The following is a 17,610-nucleotide window of genomic DNA, read 5'->3' on the forward strand; positions in this document are numbered from 1 at the left end:
AAGGGGGACCGCACAGACTGTAACAATACAGGGGCATCTCACTCCTCAGTGTGCCGGGAAAGGTCCTGGCAAGGATTATTCAACATCGCCTTGGTAGGCACGCTGAGGAGAGGCTTGCGGAGCCCCAATGCGGTTTCAGGAAAGGGCGCTCCTGCACAGATGCCATATGTTCTGTCCGTCTGCTACAGCAGAGGTGTAGGGAATTCCAACAAGACCTACATCTCTGCTTTATTGACCTGGTCAATGCCTATGATACCATCAGTAGGACTGGGCTCTGGGTTGTTCTTCGTGCTTTCGAAGTCCCTGACCCTCTGCTCACGATCATTAAGGACCTTTATGATGGTGAGCGGGCCCGGGTAAAACTACGTGGCCGGGAATCAGAGCCATTCCCTGTACACCTTGGGGTGCGACAGGGATGTCCACTGCCTCCTACATTATTTAACATCTATTTTGACCACGTAGTTCGTGAAGCCTTCAATAGCTGTACCGGGGGAATTTCCATTTGGTACAGATATAATGGGAGGCTGATCGATGCCCGGGTGCGATCAAGGGATGGCCCCCTATTTGTCAACCACGTTATGTATGCCGATGATTTGGTAATAGCTGCTCATTCAGAGGAGGAGTTGGACACGCTGCTGCTGAGACTGGAGCGTGCCACTAAGAGGTGGGGCCTTACCATCAACCCCACCAAAACTAAGCACCTGCCTGGGTATTTTGTACCATCGGACACTCCACCCACACAACTCCAAATCGGTGATGGGGCAGTTGTGGAGAGTTTCCCATACCTGGGCAGTGTGCTTATGACCGGCTCCAGTTTAACAGCAGAGGTCTCACTCCGAATCAGTTGAGCAGCAATATATTTTCATCGGTTGCATAACGCTGTGTGGAAGCTACCTGGTCTGTCGCTCCGCACGAAGCTTCAGGTCTTCTCGGCCACAGTCATTCCCTCCCTTCTCTATGCTTGCGAAACTTGGACCCCCCTAATGGAGCATCTTCGTCTGTTAGAAACATTTAGGCTGGCCTGCCTACGATCCATCCTGGGTTTAACCAGGCTGGATTGTGTGAGGAGCTCACAAATCCTTGAAAGATCTGGGCAATGTCCCATCGGTGAGCTCCTCCGGCAGGCAAGGCTGCATTGGCTGGGTCATGTAGCCCGCATGCCCAGCCACCGCATGCCTAAACAGCTTTTGTTCGGCCGGATCGAGGGGGCTAAACGAGTGCGGCACGGGCTAGAGAAGAGATGGAGTGATATGGTACAAGAGGACGTGGAGCTGAGTGGACTTGCCGATGACTGGTACCAGCGGTGTCAAGATCGGCCTCTGTGGAGGTTGGCTCGTGAAGGACGCTACTGGGCAGTTGGAGGCAGTCGCCCTCCAACAACAACGGAGGGCGGAGGAGCGACGCTAACAACAACGAGCGGAACGCCGGGTGGCTAAAGCACAGCAAGTTGGCACAGTAGGGGGCACAGGTGGTTGCTCAGCCACTCGTCTCAGTCAGTCGACCCGTGGCACCTGGGTCTGCCCCGTGACCTCCTGCCAGCGGGCGTTCGACACTTCACGTGGCCTCAAGGTGCACTTGGCCTGGCACAAGTATCGTGGTGACGTCACCGCCATTTAGTGGCGAAAGGCGGTTGTTGTGTGATTGTGCGTGTGTGTGAGATTGTGCATGTGAGATTTTGTGTGTGAGATTTGTGTGATTGTGTGTGTGTTAGATTGTGTGTGTGAGATTGTGCGTGTGAGATTGTGCGTGTGAGATTGTGTGTGTGAGATTGTGCATGTGAGATTTTGTGTGTGAGATTTGTGTGATTGTGTGTGTGAGATTGTGTGTGTGAAATTGTGTGTGTGAGATTGTGCGTGTGAGATTGTGCGTGTGAGATTGTGTGTGTGAGATTGTGCATGTGAGATTTTGTGTGTGAGATTTGTGTGATTGTGTGTGTGTGAGATTGTGTGTGTGAGATTGTGTGTGTGAGATTGTGCGTGTGAGATTGTGCGTGTGGGATTGTGTGTGTGTGAGATTGTGCGTGTGAGATTGTGTGTGTGTGAGATTGTGTGTGTGAGATTGTGTGTGTGAGATTTTACGTGTGAGATTTGTGTGATTGTGTGTGTGTGAGATTGTGCGTATGAGATTGTGTGTGTGTGAGATTGTGTGTGTGAGATTGTGTGTGTGAGATTTTGTGCGTGAGATTTGTGTGATTGTGTGTGTGTGAGATTGTGTGTGTGAGATTGTGCGTGTGAGTTTGTGTGTGTGAGATTGTGTGATTGTGTGTGAGAGTGTGTGTGTGAGATTGTGTGTGTGAGATTGTGCGTGTGAGATTGTGTGTGTGAGATTGTGTGTGTGTGTGAAATTGTGTGTGTGAGATTGTGTGTGGGGAGCGGTGGTGTAGCAGTTAGCGCGCTGCGCGATGAACCTGGCGACACGGGTTCGATTCTCGCTCACGGCCAACACCAGTGACGATTATCTGAACCGGTCCTGGGCCTCCCCTAGGTCGACTCAGCCTCAAATGAGTACCTGGTGCGGTGTGTAAACATCGCCACTGGGGAGACAAAGGCAACCGGGCGTGGTGCTGGCCACCCACCCCCTGCGTGTGCCGTGCCGGCCTTGATAGCTACTCTCTAACAGCACTTGCCCCGACAGTGTGTGAAAGGCTATCCGGGGGATCTTTGTTTTTGTTTGGTGGTGGTGACAATGCGTGGCCCCCGCTAGGAGCACGCGCGAGACAGGGACGCGCGCGCGCTCCTCGCGGCGGAGCCCTCCCCAGTCCTCCCCCCCAGTCCTCTCCAACCCTCCCCAGTCCTCCTCCCCAGTCCTCCCCCCCAGTCCTCTCCAACCCTCCCCAGTCCTCTACAGCCCTCTCCAGTCCTCCTCTCCAGTCCTCCCCCCCAGTCCTCCCCCCCAGTCCTCTCCAACCCTCCCCAGTCCTCTACAGCCCTCTCCAGTCCTCCCCCCCAGTCCTCCTCTCCAGTCCTTCCCCCCAGTCCTCCCCAGTCCTCTCCAACCCTCCCCAGTCCTCCTCCCCAGTCCGTCAAAGACACCGCCACTCAGCTCGCAGCTCGAGACCGGTGGCCAAGACGCTGCCACTTCGTGCCCCCCCCTCCCCCCCAAGATCTCGCCGCCCGGGCCGACTGGAAGGTAAACTCGGCATTCGCATTTCCGTCGTCGTCGTCGTTGTTTAATTCCCCGTGTGCTGTGCGGTGCGCATCATCCGTGTTCCCTCGCTAAAGTTGGAACACCGATTAGGCGGGGGGGGGGGGTACTACAGCAGCGGCGCAAGACATGCTTCAGAGAATGCACGCGCGCACTTGCAGGAGCCACGTGTTGTGTAGAGTCAGTGAGTGTTGTGTAGAGTCAGTGAGTGTTGTGTAGAGTCAGTGAGTGTTGTGTAGAGTCAGTGAGTGTTGTGTAGAGTCAGTGAGTGTTGTGTAGAGTCAGTGAGTGTTGTGTAGAGTCAGCACGTGTTGTGTAGAGTCAGTGAGTGTTGTGTAGAGTCAGCACGTGTTGTGTAGAGTCAGTGAGTGTTGTGTAGAGTCACGTGTTGTGTAGAGTCAGTGAGTGTTGTGTAGAGTCAGTGAGTGTTGTGTAGAGTCAGTGAGTGTTGTGTAGAGTCAGTGAGTGTTGTGTAGAGGCAGCACGTGTTGTGTAGAGTCAGTGAGTGTTGTGTAGAGTCAGTGAGTGTTGTGTAGAGTCAGTGAGTGTTGTGTAGAGGCACGTGTTGTGTAGAGTCAGTGAGTGTTGTGTAGAGTCAGTGAGTGTTGTGTAGAGTCAGTGAGTGTTGTGTAGAGTCAGTGAGTGTTGTGTAGAGGCAGCACGTGTTGTGTAGAGTCAGTGAGTGTTGTGTAGAGTCAGTGAGTGTTGTGTAGAGTCAGTGAGTGTTGTGTAGAGGCACGTGTTGTGTAGAGTCAGTGAGTGTTGTGTAGAGTCAGTGAGTGTTGTGTAGAGTCAGTGAGTGTTGTGTAGAGGCACGTGTTGTGTAGAGTCACGTGTTGTGTAGAGTCAGTGAGTGTTGTGTAGAGTCAGTGAGTGTTGTGTAGAGTCAGTGAGTGTTGTGTAGAGGCACGTGTTGTGTAGAGGCACGTGTTGTGTAGAGTCAGTGAGTGTTGTGTAGAGTCAGTGAGTGTTGTGTAGAGTCAGTGAGTGTTGTGTAGAGGCACGTGTTGTGTAGAGTCAGTGAGTGTTGTGTAGAGGCACGTGTTGTGTAGAGTCAGTGAGTGTTGTGTAGAGTCGGTGAGTGTTGTGTAGAGTCAGTGAGCGTTGTGTAGAGGCACGTGTTGTGTAGAGTCAGTGAGTGTTGTGTAGAGTCAGTGAGTGTTGTGTAGAGTCAGTGAGTGTTGTGTAGAGTCAGTGAGTGTTGTGTAGAGTCGGTGAGTGTTGTGTAGAGTCAGTGAGCGTTGTGTAGAGGCACGTGTTGTGTAGAGTCAGTGAGTGTTGTGTAGAGTCAGTGAGTGTTGTGTAGAGTCAGTGAGTGTTGTGTAGAGTCAGTGAGCGTTGTGTAGAGGCACGTGTTGTGTAGAGTCGGTGAGTGTTGTGTAGAGTCAGTGAGTGTTGTGTAGAGTCAGTGAGTGTTGTGTAGAGGCACGTGTTGTGTAGAGTCAGCACGTGTTGTGTAGAGGCACGTGTTGTGTAGAGTCAGTGAGTGTTGTGTAGAGGCAGCACGTGTTGTGTAGAGTCGGTGAGTGTTGTGTAGAGGCACGTGTTGTGTAGAGCTAGTGAGCGTTGTGTGAATGCTAAAAATATACAAAGGCGCGGCCCCTGCAGTTGCTCACTTACGCCGCTGATGGTGGAAGACCCACGCCTCGAAGGAGCGCTGGGAGAGTAATTTTAGGGGGTAACTTGGTCTACTCTTCCAACGCCCGTGGAGAGGTTGCGGCGGGTACCCCCCCACACTTTACCTCGCCACGCTCAATCTGCCAATTGAAGACACGTGCCTTTCGCTCACTTTGAATGCACATCCTTGTCAAACGTCTTCCTGTGAGATATCTTCAACAACGACGATGCATGGTCAATCACGCACGTGTGTGTGTGCGTGTGTGTGCGTGCGTGTGTGTGCGTGCGTGTGTGTGTGCGTGCGTGCGTGTGTGTGCGTGTGTGTGTACGTGTGTTTGGGCGTGTGTGTGTGTGTGTACGTGTGTGTGTGTACGTGTGTGTGTGTGTGTGGAGGCAGGTGTACACCGGCGGTGTACGAATGCGCGGTAGCATAGGGGCTGTGTGGAATGGTAAATGGCCGGACACGTCGCGGACCCCGTTGTGTTTGAGGTCGCGACGGCTGACCGTGGCTGAGTGGTCTGCCCGGTGTCTTTTGATATCGTCGCCCTGCTGCACGTGCTGCAACACACCCCGTAGATGCCCCTCGGCAGGGATGGGCTTCTTCAGTCGCACGGGGCGGGTTCGGCGTGACAGCACGGATCCCAGAGGGACTGGGGAGCAAGCCACGGGTGGCTAGGAGATGTTCACTACCTCGCCTGGTGCGCAGGAGGTCGTGGGTTCGATCCCGAGCCTGACGCCTGCTGTATATTTGGAGTCTGCGTGTCTCTTTCTCATCATCATCACGGTGGCTAGGAGATGTTAACTACCTCGCCTGGTGCGCAGGAGGTCGTGGGTTCGATCCCGAGCCTGACGCCTGCTGCTGTATTTGGAGTTTGCGTGTCTCTCACTTTCCCGTGGTCGCGTTGATGTTGCTCCGAGTCCTGCAGGTTTTACCTCCACATTTAGAATCAACATCACACATTTATAGTATTTGTCTGTAATACATTTCCACGTGATGAGCCACTTCGTTTGAGCTCTCATTTGTGTGGCCAGGTTACTTCTGAACAAGAGCTACATAGCTCAGTGGGTCTTACCTGGCAAAATAAACAAAAATAGTTTAATAGTTATTTAAAACAATATTCTTCATGGCCCCCTTGATTTATTTAGCACGGCCACCCCCCCCCCTCACCTCACGCCACCACACAGAAGCGGATCTAGAAACTTCCCGAGGTACGGGGGACAGGGCAGTCCTGAATTTGCAAAGATTTTAAAATCTGGCCCGCAATTAATAATTACACAACACATTCAATGTCACTCTCTCAACGGTGAATACCAATACAATACCAATACAATACCAATACAATACCAACACAATACCAATACAATACCAATACAATACCAATACAATACCAATACAATACCAATACAATACCAATACAATACCAACGTTGCGGGTCCCAAGGAGGGAATCCGCCACTGCTTCCACACCACCCCAGGATCATTGACGTGGAGAATAGAACGTGAGGTTATAATAATAATATATTACATATTTATCTGTCCAGCAGAGTCACACTGTGTGTATTCATTTTTATGAGGGCCCTGCATTGGGTTTTAAAAAGAAATGTTTTCACCCAATTAGTGTTCAAACAAGTGGGATGACTACTGGAGCGCCTGTGAAACCCCATACGTGTGAGGGGGCAACACTCTGTCCCGTACAGATAGAAACAAATGGCAAGTAGTCCACTTGGTGTACTGCCTTCTTCTGGCCAGCCAGAGTATGGCATCTCCTGTACGCCCACGGGAAGGGAGTTTCACAAAATCCGTGCGTTGTCCACCAACCCCCACAGTGCTGGGCTACAGGCCACGAGTGTGTTCCAGCTCCTCTTCAGCTCGTCAAATAAGTACCACGACAGAGATTCCCCGTGTAACTTTAACAGACTGTTTAGGCAAGTGCCGTTAGCGAGTAGCACCTGTGAAAGCCGGCACGGCACACGATGGGGTGGGTGGCCAGCACCACGCCCGGCAACCTTTGTCTCCCTCGTGGCGATATTTACACACCACACCAGGATATAATTTGAGGCTGAGTCGACCTAGGGGAGACCCAGGACTGGTTCAATTATTCACCACTGTTATTGGTCGTGAGCAGGAATCGAACTCGGGTCGTCGGGTTCGTAGCACAGCGTGTTAATCACTCATGAAACACACACACACGTACATGAGCACTGTGTGTGTGTGGTCAGCTTGAGGCGTGTTCTCCGAATGCAATCTTGCATGGCGCATCGCTGACTTGGTTCACACTTAACGAGATCGCATTACCACTTGATGTGGTAAACAGTTTTAACTCGATACAATGTCCTTGTGTTTGTTAAGTATTGGAAACAGATACGGTCCGTAAACACAAACCATTTAATTTAAAAGCAGACGAGGGCGTTTATACCAATATGTATATGGTAATCTGATATTTAAGTGTAAATTTCTCCTACAATGGATGCAAGTTTCTGCTGCTCATAATTAAAACATGATTTACGGTTTGTAAATATCAACTGGTGCTCCATGGCTGAACCATACAATGAATGTTCTTGGTTCTTTCGGTAAAGTCACGTAGAAGGGAAGTAATAAAATAATAAAAATAAAACATAATACAATAATTCGGCCACAACGCAAGCAGCCGTCCTCAGGTGAAGACCAGGTCTGTCGGGGAGACAGCGTCTGAATGAAACACCACCACGCTTGGAGCGTATATTTAAGCTGGGTTGTTCTACGGGGCAGATGCGTAACGCGCAGTGTCACTGCTCATCAAAATCAGTTGCGTGCCCTCGTAATGAGTGCGTGTATCCATCTGGTGTGCGTATTTGTGCTCTGTGTGTGTACCATGTCACTCGTGCGTGCGTTCATCTTGTCCGTGCAGATTGCGCGAGAGTGAAGTGTGTGCGCGTGTCCCGTGAGCCTGCGGTGACCGCACCGGGCCGACCCGAGCTCGCTGCGGTGCGGGGCACGCGGGTAAAAATGATGGCAGCCCACCACTGAAATCGGCGCTTGTGGGATGACGTTGCACATGAAGGCGTGAGAAGGCGCCGTCCCGGTTGGCCCAACGAGTAGGCGACGATGAGGTCGCGCTCGTTCAGCACAGGGTGCTCGCTACAAGTGAACCACAATGCCGTGCGGCTGATCTCTTCGGGGAGTATAAACCATCACGCAAACTCCGGCCACCCTCGCAGCAGCCGCTTGTGTCTGGCCATCGAACAAAGGCGGCGGTCACCGCATCACGCGGCGCTTTCAGACGCGCTTCTGCGGCCGTCTGGAACGCTCTTCCTTCCGATATTAGTAAGCCACTGGAGCTGGGCACTTTTGAATAATTTAGATTGAAAACTCATTTCTTTAGAAATACTTTTTTGTGTGTTCAGTTTGTTGTCCGTCCCCCGCACCTCCGACGAGCACGTTTGGCTGCGTACGGTGCGAAAGAAGTTCAACGTGCATACGTACATAGAGGCATGGTGCTGGGAGGGGCGGTGTGTGGGGGGGATACCGCTGTGCCCGGCTGGGCGATGGTGGCAGCGCTTCCGCGGGCGCTCCGTCATCCGGGAAACGATTGCCCGGCACTCCCCATCCCCCCTGAAAATCGTTTGCGCAAAGTTGTGCACCTTGAGAAATGTACGTCTTGTCTGGGCGGAGAGATAACCCCGAAAATGATCTTCGCCCGACGTTCAATGTTTTTGTTTGTTGTGGCAGACTCATTCGCTTCACGAAGTTCACAACCACGAAGGCGGAAGTGGCATCATCGCGATGATTCGCCACTCCGCTGCTCCTGACGCAATCCTCTGGCTTCGTCACCTCGATGTAACATCCCGGTGGTTGTCCTACAGCAACATCGGCCGTACCAAGAGGAAGAAGAAGATTCATTTACGAATTTAAAAATGTAAGGAAAAAAAATGACCCCCGCTAAAAAAATACGTCGCTGGCAAAATTACTACGGCTGAGGAAATGTTGTTCCACCGCGACTACAGAAGGATAATTGGTGAACGGAAAACTGTTGCGAACGGGCTGCAGCCTCACCGCTCCACTCGTGCACCTGCTCCGACTTGCCGCTCCCGTCGTGTTCATCAGCGCCCGCGTGGCAGTGGCAGCAGCAGCCGCACGAGACAAATCTCAGTGGATTTTTTTTCCAGGAGTATAGCGCAGACGTGGGGGTCCATTACAACGGTAATTGTGTTACCCGTAATGAATTGCAAGCCCAACGTAATTGTAATCTCAGCTGGCGATGCTGTTGCAAATTGTCATTGACTCCAGATCCGTTGTGGCCATCTTAGTCTGCAGTGCTCCATTGTGGCTGTAGAGACGCCACGGAACGCTGCCATGTTACCAACACTCAGCTCGGCAGTGGATGTTTTCGCGTTCTTTAAAAAAACACTATTTATTTGACCAGGTCAGGCCCCACTGAGATATGTATCTCTTCTTCAGAAGCCACCTGGCTGTCACAAATGATAGCGCTCAACCAAGTCGCGTATCCTCACGTGGAAGTTTCTAGCAGCAGCCAAAGACTCTAAACGCGTGTTTCGAAAATGTGGAGGGAAAAACCCGGAGAAAAATCCACACGACCACGGGGAGAGAGAGAGAGGCACGTAAACTACAAATACTGTATACAGCAGGCGTCAAGGTCGGGATCGAACCCACCAACCTCCTTGCATACCAGGCGAGGTAGTTAACATCTCCTAGCCACCGTGGCGCCCCTTCCAACTAAACAGTCGAGATATGGCCGTGGATCTCATGTTTCAAGATACTTTTGTGTAACTGGCTGTCAGAAGGAGCTATCCTGTGTTTGCATGTTAAAAATCATCTGCCACGTTCAATAAAGTGCACAGATAGCAGGAGAACATCCCTTTTAATTTCACAGGTGAATAGCTTCATTCAGCTTTGCAGTGCCATAGATAACTTCAACTGACAATGCCTTGAATTTGTATTTTATTTTACCAGGTAAGGCCCACTGAGTTATACAGCTCTTTTTCAGAAGCGGCTTGGCCACAAATGATAGCTCATAGAAGTGGCTTATCGCGTGCAAATGTATAGAAACCAAATACTCTAAACGCTTGATGTTCATTCTAAATGTGGATGGGAAAAATGGGAGGACCCAGAGAAAAATCCACGCGACCACGGGGAGGGAAACACGCAAACTCCAAATATACAGCAGGCGTCAGGGTTGGGATTGAACCCATGCCATCTCTCCACGGGGGCACCCCAAATGGTCACATGCCAGGGGCAAATCAAACCTCTTCACTGGTGTTCATGATCTGCAACACTTTCCTAAAGCATACCAAAATGAGGGCACAGACACCACTTGCCACCCGACTACCATTGTGACGGGAGAGTGTGCAGAGTGCTGCAGTCGCCACACCGCGAGTGGAATTCACAGCCCAAACTCTTCAATGCGTTTGACGTTTCAGTCTCCCGAGCCACCTCTGCGTCGGTGATACAAAAAAATCAACAAACACAGCAGCACACGTGAACCTGCTCCGGGGCCTGCCTGATGTAGCTTGCGGGACGTGTCATGTACTTCACTGTACGCGGACACAAAAGCTATGGGGGAAAAGAGACACACGACCCAGCGGACGGGAATACAGCCAGAGTGGTTGGTGAACAGGCAACTGAACAAACAAAGGCTAAATCGGAAAGCATTTTGGATCTTTTTACAGCGGACATACCATATTTTGTTACAGTCGATCAGGCTCTAAGCCAGCTCGCTGTTTATGAGCAATTAGTTTTCCCTATATAGCCCCACGGTGGATTCTAATTGGCTCGTGAATGTAGTCTCTGCGGTAGCGCGGTGGTGCGATGGTAATGCGATAGTCGCAGTGTTGGGGGGCGGTGGCCACCCACCGTTGGTGTCGCCATCGACAAGAAAGCCACCTCTGGCTGGCTGCCGTCACGGTGCTCGATAGGACGCGCGGCCGCTGGCAGGCAGCAATTGAAAACGCCGCCACGGCCGCTGAATGCGAAGTCGTCGTGAATTGAGGGTGGCGACTCGTCAGCGTGTAGCTCGATTCATTGTCAAATGTTTGCGCGTGAAAACAAATAAATGGAGACTTTTGCTGCCGAGTGGTGCAGTTAAAAAGAGGTTGTTTGCATTTGCAGCTGGGCTTACAGATGACTTAACTAACTTATTGACGGTTCAACTAATTGCATAATGCAAAGATAGTTGCGGGGGGTGGGAAGTCTCACTTCTGTCGTCATGTGTGCCGCTGGACGGGAGGTGACGGGCGAAACTTCGTGACTTCATCGGCGGCGGCGCGCCGCTCTGTGGCCTGTGGGGGGTGGAGTTTGACGCCTCTGGGACTCTGTGGAGTTGATTACGAATCCACTGCGCTGAGCGACCGTCTCCGCAGGCCGGCACACAGCCAACGCAGCCGGGGGCCGCGAGCGCAGAGGAGCGTCGCTCATTCTCATTGCCCCTCTCGCCTTTTCGTATCCGTCGTGGTTCCAGCGACTGCAGTTGGAGTGGTCAACCCCTAACGCGTGACAACACTAAAAACCGTGTTGCTCATGGGCACTACGGTAGCAGGCTGTTCCGCTTTAAGCATTAAACAACATTGCGTCAAGAGCATTTATGCGCAATTGTGGTTCCAGACCAAAGTGACGAGCCATGCACATCCGGATGAGTTGTTGCGCAAGGACCGATTCAATTGCTTGATTGTGCGATTGAGAGTCTTATCGACGGGTTTGTGCTTGGCAGGCATGGCAAGGCACCCGTGGTGAATTGAAAAACACTGGCATCTGCAGGAAACTATGCAGGAGTGCACATTTGGCAATGTCACCATCAACATCATCGCCATCATCAACATCAGCCATGATCCATCCACTGCTGAATGGAGGCATCCATGTGTTGCGACAGTGGTGGAGGTTATTGTTTGAGCCGACTCGACCACGCTGGGTCGGTGCAGGTTTGGTGAAGGGATCGTCTTTAAGTCGTGCCTCGTGCCTCGCGCCTCGTGCCTGACCGGCTCGCGTGCCCGTGTCCAGTGCAGGCCACTCGCATCCCAAAGGTCGCGTCGATGGTCATTGCTCCGTTGAAGTTTTTGTTCATTTGTACGACTGAAATTTCACACACACCACTATCAATGTTGAAGCAGAGACGGTGTTAAAAACGTGCACAGTACAGCACACAACTCCAGGGGACGACCTGAGGAAGACGCAAACACAAAAAAACAGACGGTCAGACAAATTATTGCTCCGATAAGCACGGTTGGCCACATACGGCGTAAACGAATTTTCGACATACACACATGGGAAAATGTATAGCAGCCAAATACTCTAAACGCATGTTGATTGTAAATGTGGAGGGAAAACCCAGAAGAGCCGGAGAAAAAAAATCACGCCACCACGGGGAGAGACACCACAAACTCCAAAAATACAGCAGGCGTCAGGGTCGGGATCGAATCCACGACCTCCTGCATACCAGGCGAGGCAGATAACATCTCGCCACCGTGGCGCCCCAGATGGCGACGAGATGAGGGGGGGGGGTGTTGGGGTGGTAAGGGGAGCAGCTCCATTGTGAACGGTGTGAAGAAAATGGAGCGCGTTAGTAAAATAATAATATCACAATGCTACCCATTTAACACGTGATTACAATTTTACTCATTAAACCGATTAAGTGTGCATGTTGAACTTCCTTCGCGCCGTACGTAGCCAACGGTGGCTAAACGGAGGTGCGGGGGAAGGACGTAAAAACGAGACACAATAAAAATGTGCAAAACAAAAATGAGTTTTCAATCGAGATGATGTCAAAGTGGACAGCTTCAGTGACGTTCCTAATATGGGACAGGTAACGATTTAACCTCCTCGTATTACTCGGGAAAGTTTACTCATCTTATGTTTTAAAGCCAGATGAAGAATGAAAAAAAACCATCGACGCACATCAGTTATCCGATATCTTTAGAAGCAAAGTGAAGAGAGGTGGGGGGGGGAGAATGGGGGGGGGGGGGGGATCGTTTCACGTGGTCGGGCCCGTCGCGGGGGTTCGGGCTGCCCTCCCACGTGGGGCCGTCACGCGTTGCTCAGGGAAGGCGGCCGCCTCGACTCGGCTTCTGTTTTTCACTTCTGAATTTTCATCGGAATAAATCTGCCGGTGTTGCGTTACGGCTGCTGTCTGTCGTAGCGCTCTGGGGGGGGGGGGGGGGGGGGGTCGCGTGTGTGCCCACGAGCGGGCAGGGGCCGGCGAGAGTAACCATCGCACGGCCGCAGTTTGTCGGTATCCGATCGCCGCTTTGTCCCACCCCCCACACCCCCCCGCCTCGCTTTGTAATGGAGGTGGCTCCGCTCCGGGTATTCCGTTCGTTTGTCTCCACGGTAACACACATGCTCAAGATTGCGTTGTGAATCAAACAAGTGCAACTTTCAACTATTTTTTTAAATTGTAATTTACCAGGTAAGGCCCACTGAGCTGTCTAGCTCTTTTTTCTTTCCACGAAGCGGCCTCGCCATCATAATGATGGCTCAACGAGGTGGTTAATTAGCATCGCGTGGAAATGTATTGCAGCAGCCAAATGCTCCAAACGCGTGGTGTTTCGAAAATGTGGAGGGAAAAACCCGGAGGACCCGGAGAAAAATCCACACGACTACGAGGAGAGACGTACAAACACATATACAGGGGTTAGGGTCGGGATCAGAACCCACGACCTCCTGTATACTAGGCGAGGTATTTAACATCTCGCCAAACTACGGTTTACATAAATATAACAAAGATTAAACTCACATCTGCAGGAATTGACATGAGACACCTGTGGGATTCCTCTAAGGCACACACCGTGTGTTAGTTTTCAGGATATTACATCTCAGTCGTGCGCCATCCTGCAGGAATTGTGTTGATCACGCGAGTTAAACTTCATTGTGTACTGTTCATCTCTGAGGCTCGACAGATGTCATTGTCAAATGTTGCCCATATACAAGGATTTGGAACAATTTCATGGAAAATAACATCCTGAAATCGTAATATGCTAGCCATGGTTATATCACGAACAAACTCAACTAGACAACCACGATCTACTCTCCACGTACATGAAATCCAATGACGAAAAAACTCGTGACATTTCCCGCAATAATCTCTCGCATCGTGTGCATCCCAAGGATGTCCAGTGACGCCAGTTTTGTCGAGCCAGGCGACGGAACGGCAATATGCGACGATGCCACCTGCCCGACGCTCCGTGAGCTCGACAATCCCACTTGCAGCGTCATTCGCCGTCTTCGCTTGGATTGTGAGTTTCCTTTTTCTTGTGTTCTCGTTCCGTTTCATTTTCTCAACCGTCCCCCAAAAGATAACATCCTCTTCAACGGCAACGTGAACAACTTGTACTCAATAATTAATATTCCAGTGAGCAATTTGAGGCACGCACCGCTAAGAGTATGAGAATAGATTTTTTTGTTTCTGCCGGCGGACGTGTGAAGTGTTGTAAGCCAATCGCATCCCCGTTGCTCGCGTGCTTTGCAATGTGAACTGCAGCACGAGGCCCCCTCGCTAAACCCCCGTAATCCACTTTGCTCGTGTATCCGAACAATGCGATAAACAAGACGCAAGCCACCATAGCCACCGGAGTGGACACAGACCCGCATTGAAATCCTCCGCGCGCATCCCGTGCCCTGTCACATCCTGCACGAGCCCCTAGGGGCGGCAATGGTCTTTGGAACTCGTGTCAATTTTATTCAGATGAAAATAAATCACTAATTTATCCAAGGAGAGCCACCGTTGCGTTGTAAGACTCTTCTTCTTTTTATTCAGGAGGAACCTGCGTCGGGGTTTTAAAAATAAAAACTCCAGATTTTTTACCCAGCAAATTAATGATGAGCGTTTGTATAACGAGTGGGAGAAAACCTGAGCACGTGGCGACAACCCAAGGATGTGAGGGGGGAACACTCGATCCCCGTACAGAGGGAAACAGATGGCAAATAGTCCACCCGCTATCCCTGGTGGTCTCGCGGTTAGGATTCGGCGATCTCGCCACAGCGGAGCAGGTTAGTTTCCCGATCAGGGAACAATGTATTTTTGCGCTTCTGCGGCCGTCTGGAACGCTCTTGCTTCAAATAATAGGAAGCCACTGGAGCGATGCACTTTTAAATTACCTAGATTGGGAAAATAATTAAAAAATACTTTTAGTGTTTAGTTTGTTGTCCTTCCCCCGCACCTCCGATTAGCGCAGCTGGCAACGTACGGTGCGAAAAAAGTTCAACATACATACATCCCCGTACATACGGAAACATATAAGCGATGAGACCACTTGCTGTTGCTGCCTTCTGCAAGCCAGGCTGTGGCACATCGATACCCACAGGAAGGGAGTTTCTTAACATTTGTGCGGCGATGCACCAACCCTCGCTGCTGACTCCACAGCGCTGCTGGCCTACAGGCAGCAGTGTAGCCACCACGACCACAACCACCACCACCACCACAGCCACCACCACCACCACAGCCACCACCACCACCACCGCCACCACCACCACAGCCACAGCCACCACCACCACAGCCACCACCACCACCACAACAGCCACCACCACCACCACAGCCACCACCACCACCACAGCCACCACCACCACCACAGCCACCACCACCACCACAGCCACCACCACCACCACAACAGCCACCACCACCACCACAACAGCCACCACCACCACCACAGCCACCACCACCACCACCACAGCCACCACCACCACAGCCACCACCACCACCACCACAGCCACCACCACCACCACAACAGCCACCACCACCACCACAGCCACCACCACCACCACAGCCACCACCACCACCACCACCACAACAGCCACCACCACCACCACAACAGCCACCACCACCACCACCACAGCCACCACCACCACCACAACAGCCACCACCACCACCACAGCCACCACCACCACCACCACAGCCACCACCACCACCACAGCTACCACCACCACCACCACCACAGCCACCACCACCACCACAGCCACCACCACCACCACAGCCACCACCACCACCACAGCCACCACCACCACCACAGCCACCACCACCACCACAGCCACCACCACAGCCACCACCACCACCACAGCCACCACCACAGCCACCACCACCACCACAGCCACAGCCACCACCACCACCACAGCCACCACCACCACCACAGCCACCACCACCACCACCACAGCCACCACCACAGCCACCACCACCACTACAGCCACCACCACCACCACAGCCACCACCACAGCCACCACCACCACAGTCACCACCACCACCACAGCCACCACCACCACCACAGCCACCACCACCACCACCACAGCCACCACCACCACCACAGCCACCACCACCACCACCACCACCGCCACCACCACCACCACCACAGCCACCACCACCACCACAGCCACCACAACCACCACCACCGCCACCACCACCACAGCCACAGCCACCACCACCACAGCCACCACCACCACCACAGCCACCACCACCACAGTCACCATTACCACAGCCACCACCACCACAGCCACCACCACCACCACAGCCACAGCCACCACCACAGCCACCACCACAACCACAGCCACCACCACAGCCACCACCACCACAGCCACTACCACAGCCACCACCACCACAGCCACCACCACAGCCACCACCACCACCACCACTACCACAGCCACCACCACCACTACCACAGCCACCACCACCACAGCCACCACCACCGCCGTCTGGCTGCGTCTCACCGCACAGGCCTCGCGAGCATGGCTAGAGGAAAGCAAATGGGATCACAAGCCAGAGCTCTTCCTCCGAATTGCACGGCCCCATCTCCTCGACGCCCCGCTGTTGTGAGTGCTGATGTTATTCCTGTGCCGCACATCGCATTCCCTGAGCTTGGCTACAGACGGCTGCCATTTTGGGGAACTTTCGTGCACGGGGAGGCCGCTCCTGGCGTCCATCGGCAGTGAATTCACCTCAGCCGTTTCCGCTGCCAATGGGAAGGAGGCTCCCCTCGCCTCGCCGCCTCGGGCCGAGATTCCCAGCGCAGCTTGCCTGGCTGGGCCAGCGTCGAGGAGACGGCTCGAGAAGCGGACTCACGAACTCCGTCTCAAAAAGGGGCGCCCAGTGCTCGTGTCCGGGCTCCCCTCGAGCGCAGCCGTCACGTCGCAGGGTCGTCCACGGTGGACGTGGGACGTCACGTCGCAGGGTCGTCCACGGTGGACGTGGGACGTCACGTCACAGGGTCCCCCACGGTGGACGTGGGACGTCACGTCGCAGGGTCGTCCACGGTGGACGTGGGACGCGCGGTCTGCGGCGGTGGCCACGCAAAGGCGGCTTCTGGCGAGCGACGTCGAAGAAAGGCGGCGGCGGTCACCGCACCGCGCGGCGCTTTCAGACGCGCTTCTGCGGCCGTCCGGAACGCGCCTCCTTAACGATATGCGGAAGCCGCTGGAGCTACGCACTTTTCAATCATCTCGATGGACAAACTCATTTCTGTAGAACTGCTTTTTGTGTTTTTAGTGGTTTGTCGTTCTCCCGCCGCACCTCCGATTAGCACGGTTGGCTACGTACGGTGCTAAAGAAGTTCAACATACCGTACAGAGAACAAGCTTAAGGCAGACATTGCTTGCATTCCTCCTCGCACAATTTATGTGTTGCGTTACTCGCGCCGTTTCACTGCAACGTTTTGTTTTTGTTGTTGCTGCTGCTGAGCGTCGGCAGGCAGACAACTCTGGCTAACACACCGCCCATGGTGTGGTTGTCAGCGTTGTCAGGACACTGTGCCCCTGAAGAATCACCGCCGGTCTCGCCCAAACCCCCCGCACGCTTGGCAACCAAAGTGAAAATCGCATTTTCACACCTCGGACAGAGAGGTTACCCACCGGAAATTAATATAATTGCCCAAAGGACTTTGC

The 17,610-nt window shown here is 52.9% G+C and overlaps 1 protein-coding gene across 1 annotated transcript in view; it reads left to right on the forward strand.

Annotated features, from left to right (window-relative positions):
• The first annotated feature begins 3,057 nt into the window (after positions 1-3,057).
• Positions 3,058-17,610, forward strand: part of LOC144943612 (semaphorin-3A-like) — a 163,023-nt gene continuing 148,470 nt past the window's right edge. Inside the window, exon 1 of the mRNA XM_078871223.1 lies at positions 3,058-3,129. The gene's annotated coding sequence lies outside the window, so the exon portion shown is untranslated. The remainder of the gene's footprint in view (positions 3,130-17,610) is intronic.

The sequence above is a fragment of the Lampetra fluviatilis genome, chromosome 32 (genome assembly GCF_964198595.1).
Source record: "Lampetra fluviatilis chromosome 32, kcLamFluv1.1, whole genome shotgun sequence".
In the NCBI taxonomy this organism is placed as follows: Eukaryota; Metazoa; Chordata; class Hyperoartia; order Petromyzontiformes; family Petromyzontidae; genus Lampetra; species Lampetra fluviatilis.